This window comes from Dunckerocampus dactyliophorus, chromosome 13 (genome assembly GCF_027744805.1).
Source record: "Dunckerocampus dactyliophorus isolate RoL2022-P2 chromosome 13, RoL_Ddac_1.1, whole genome shotgun sequence".
Classification (NCBI taxonomy): Eukaryota; Metazoa; Chordata; class Actinopteri; order Syngnathiformes; family Syngnathidae; genus Dunckerocampus; species Dunckerocampus dactyliophorus.
The window spans coordinates 11,575,466-11,580,710 of record NC_072831.1 but is presented as its reverse complement, the minus strand read 5'-3'; positions in this window follow the sequence as shown (position 1 = coordinate 11,580,710).

Here is a 5,245-nt window from a genome sequence, read left to right as displayed (position 1 = left end):
TTTAAAAACTGCATGGTGTATTCAGTTGTCTTGTCGTTGACTAAAATTTTAATTTGTTTGATGATCTGAAACATTTAAGTGTTACTAACATACAAAAGAATAAGAAACGATCAAACACAGACAAAGCTTTCCCGGAGGTGGGATTGAAACTCCTGACTGGGGATTCTGCCAGACCTTCTCAGCAGACCCTCACACTACATTTGGGCCTGCAAGGTCTGACCGGCATCCTCCCCCACCATCGGAGACAACTCACCACCAGGCGATGATCGGTTGACAGCCCCGCCACCTCTTTACCTGAGTGTCCAAAACATATGGCCACAAGTCCGACGACACAACCACAAAATCGATCATTGATCATTGTCCTGGTACCAACTGCACATGTGGGCACTCTTGCTTGAACATGGTGTTTGTTATGGAAATCTCTGACGAGCATAGAAGTCCAATAACAAAGCACCACTCAGATGCAGATCAGGGCACAGTTCCTCCCAGTCACGCCTCTCCAGGTCTCACTGTCGCTGCCAACGTGAGCGTTGAAGTCCCCGGCAGAACAAGGCAATCCCCCAATGGAGCACTTTACAGTACGCCCTTTAGAGACCCCAAAAAGGGTGGGTATTCTGAACTGCTGTTTGGCCCGAGTCAGAGGGCAACACGAATTGATACTCCTGCCCGTTGCCCTGGTCCCTCACCTAGGAGCTGTTTGTCATGAGTGGCCCTACCAGGGGCATAAAAGACCCTGACAACTTAGCAACTAGGATCATCGAGATACGCAAACTTTTGCACCACAATAAGGTTGTAGCTCAGAGAGGAGGTGTTTTAATCTGACAAATCTTAAGTAACTTTAATCAAATGTAAAATTACTACAGCTTCTGCTTGGACATTAAGCTGTTCAACTCTGATGGAAAAAACAGTCACACGTCACTCGCTGACTCTGGGAACACTGAGGTAGGTTGGATTGCAAGGTGTGCCGAAAGCACTTAATCTGCGCTTTCAATAATGCGTCACACCCTGCCACTTCCATACTGTATTACTGTATTATCATTCTTGTAGTGATGCCATAGTTCACAGTCTGATTGGCTTCATGGCGGCTTTTCTCCAAAGGAGAAATCGCATCACGTTAACATATTAGGGGTGTCACTCTTTTCTTTTTTACTAATAATTTTACCCCTTACTCGTCACCAAAACCTGATTACATCTTTTGTCTTAGTGCTGTAAAATAACAATAAATATGTTTGATCCTTAAATTATTCGCCCAACTGGGTACACATTACAAATGATTGTACATTGAGAGATAGAATTTACACTGTCATTCTATGGTCATCATTTTTTTTACAGAAACATTGAGGTTATTATCTTGCTACTTGCTCTAATTGTGGTTTGTTTCCTTAGCAACTCTAAACTGAGCTCTTCTTACATGAAACCCAACATTGCCACCAAGTGTCTGATCTCTGTCCTCTTCCACTGACATGCCTTGCCTGAGTAAGGGAAGCAGGCGATACTCTCCTTGGTTTCATCGTGACATGCAAACATGCACGTAAAACACAGAATGTTTTTTATGGAAGTTTTTAAGTCATTCAGGAATGTTTTTGCATAGTTCAACTCACTGACAGAGCGGGCCCATGCATGCCTATAGTGATATGACAAAAAATCTCCTAGGCTTGAAGGGATGGAATCATGTGGTGGGCTCAGATCCACCCCCTGTGGACAGCCTCCACTTTGATATTGTTTTAGGAGGTGTATGTTGTGTATGTGTGTGTGTGTGTGTGTTTTAATAATCATGTCTTGGTATTGAAAAACAGAAGAATGTGTGTTTCTAGTTTGGTTCTGGTTACAATGTTTGCCCCATGGTGCCTACAGTATCTCACAAAAGTGAACACAGGGCCTTAAGGAACTCCGGGCGGATCTCATCAGCAACCTCAGCCCTAGAGATAGGAGAGCCCACCACAGAGTCCCCAGGCATTGCTTCTTCACTGGAAGACGTATCGGTGGGATTGAGGAGGTCTTGAAATATTCCTTCCACTGGTCCACAACATCTAGAGTCGAGGTCTGCAGCACACCATCCCCACCATAGACGGTGTTGATAGTGTGCTCCTTCCTCCTCCCGAGACGGTGGTGGTCCAGAATCTCTTCAAAGCCATCCAGAAGTTGTTCTCCATGGCTTCCCCGAGCTCCTCCCACATCAGAGTTTTTCCCTCTGAGACCACCAGAGCCACAAACCGCTTGGCCTGCCGGTACTTGTCAACTGCCTCTGGAGTCCCATGGGCCAAAAAGTCCCGTTAGAACTCCTTCTTCAGCTCACCGCTGATGTTCATCAATGGCTTCTGGGGATTACCACCATGAAAGGAACCAACCACCTTACGACCACAGCTCCAATCAGCTGCCTCGGCAATGGAGGCATGGAAGAGCAATTATGAGAGCAATTAGTAGCTGAGCAGTGTGCGGAGGACCTCTTTTCAATGCATAGTTTCTGGATTCTGCTCCCCATCATGTCGGCCAAACCGACGCAGGGCATAATACGGAAGTGGATGCCGATCTGCACTCCTGTTTGAGCTGTAGACTCCTTGGTTTACATGCCCTCTCATGCTGCTGCAGAGAGCTTCCAGTGTTAAGAGATTTATGTGCTGAATCACGCTTTAGAATTTAAGTCAAAGTCAACATAGTGAGAAAACTTGACCAGAACCAACCAAAGTAATCATGGAAAACTTACCTACCACTCGCACTTCATGGAAGACACGGTTTTATTGACAGCTCCTCCACACGGAAAGTTGTGTGCTGCAGTGAAATGCGTCCAAGCGGCCTGGCCACCGCTTGGCTTCGTCACTGCTGTAAAGGTTATACAGTAGTGCATTTTATGTCCATCCTGAAATGTATATGAAATACCCCTAACTTCTTGTGAGTTGTGTACTTCTGAATGAAAGAAGAAGTCAAACATCAGCTGTATATTAAACTTTTAATGCCACTTTTGTCTAGCTGTCCACAAACCACACAGAATGGGTCTGTTACTCACTTTTGGGGCCCGACCCATCAGTCGCGAATCACCGGGGCCGTTCTCATCAATATGAGTTTAGAACATAGGACATGCCTGTGCAGTGTTGACGAAGAGTATGAATCATTTTGGACATGATGTCATTGTCATGTCATTGTGGCATTTTTATCTACATAATATGTACTATTTCTATTTGCTGTTCTTGTATCTGCATCAATGTATCTCCGGAGGTACAATCTTTGCTGCCTACAGCCACTAGGGGGCGTACTTGTATGGGGATTTCTATCACGTGTGATGTACTGTACTTTTATTTTGATGCATTATATTCCTCAATTAACAACCGTTTCCCAAAAGCCATGGGAAAGCTGGAGCCAACCCAAGGTGGCTTATCGGGCAAAGGATGGACTGCACCCTGAACTATTCCCCAGTCTGCCGCACTAGAATTATGAATGGGATTGGTGAACAACTAGATTACCAATATGCATTGCATCCACTTTCTAACATGCGTCTTGTGTGTTTATACAGTGTGTCCAATACAATAATGCCTGTTGATTTGTATTGGATCCTCTGTGGACAACAGCAGGAAAGATGAAATTAAACTTTTAAGTGTCAGGCTGGAGATCAAGGTCAAAGGTGAGATAAAACAACCAGGGTGTGTCGTGTTTTCGGAAGAATCGTTTTTTGTGTGTTATTTTGGTAAATTGAGGCCCACTTGTCAACAGACCAGTATGGGGTTGACTCTGGTGGTGTTGGTAGGAGAGTGAGGGAGTGAACTTGTCTCTCCACGATCCCATCAGTCCTGGCCTGAGCTCTTAATGCTGCCCTGACGCCTCACTGGCGCATGGGCCATGCTGGCCTGATGCACATCTGGAGCCAATTACCCAGGAGGGGCTGTGACAGTCCACACGCCCTCCGCTGCATTGTCCACACTTTATTTTCATCAGTCCATCTCTATTGTTCTTTCTGCACCACATCCTTTATAATGCATCGATCAAAAGAGCGCAAGGGTTCCTTTTACTGTTCCTTTTACTGGTGTCCACTATTTTTATTTCTTGATTATTGATTTATTAAGCTGTGGGGTGGAAATAGCCCCTGGCCCAGACTTTAGACATCCCTGTTCCAGCAAAATTAGCCAAGGGCTCCAGGCTGCGACTAAACGGTTGCATTTTGCGACTAAAATATGAGACATTGCGAGTGAATTTTAATCTCCTTGCGCATGTGCAACCAGATAAAAGTACGCGTCCCATTGAGTTGATAAGGGACGTCCCTTATTACTTGTGGGACTGAAAAATAGTCTGTGAAATGTGTGGTAAATTGACGACAGCTTGTCACAGTCTAAGCCTGCCGATACCTGCGTGTGCGATCGCTCTCGTTTGAATCACATTGAAGTTTGACTTTTCTACCATCTTTGTTTACACATTTTGCCTGGCTCCATTGTCTCTCTGGCGGCAGCTAGCTAGCCAGCTAGCTATAGTTATCCGCCTAGGCTCTGGTTCACGGACTCCAAAAGTGACACTTTTAATTGTTTTTAAAAAATTTTTTACCACAGTGACATTTTGTCTTTAAAACAAGCAACGCTTGTTTTTGAAGCAACGATGGCTGTCACGTTCAAGGGGTACGTGCTAACTTACTTTTTTTAAGTGTCACTTAACAACATTGCTCTCTTGTTACCATTATGATAATCATGTCTTGTATTGAAAACACTAGTTGTGTGTCTAAGTCGTTTAACGTAAACACGTAGTGTGTCCAGCTTTCTAACAGCGATGCTATCACGGGATCTTAGCAGGGAACTCCTGGACTACCAAAATTGTTATTTTACTCTGTTAATTGTGTTATTTTTAACTAAAAATATATATCATCAAACAATTTCCCACATATTAGTCTTACTCTACAGTAGGCATCAAATTAAAGTCAGGTTTGTGTCAAATAGTACAATATTTGTTTCACGCAATTAAAGGAGGAAAATTAAAACAGTCGGGTTGGTTGGGCCTGCGAACAAGGTATCCTTTATTCTTTTTTACAGAAGTTGGCAACCCTACAAGTTCATTTGCCGATTTGATTTTATTACTAGTGAATATTTTTTGCTGACAAGCTTGTGCTCCACACTTCAGCCCAGGAGTTGACAGTAAAGGCGCAAATGAGCTAGCTTGCCAACTGACATTAACTCCTGAAGAAGAAGAAAGGAGGGCGCTAAAATTTTAAGTTAGTGGCCACTCCAAGTGCTCCAAGTTAGTCAGGATCCCTTCATTTGCCAGAGGACTG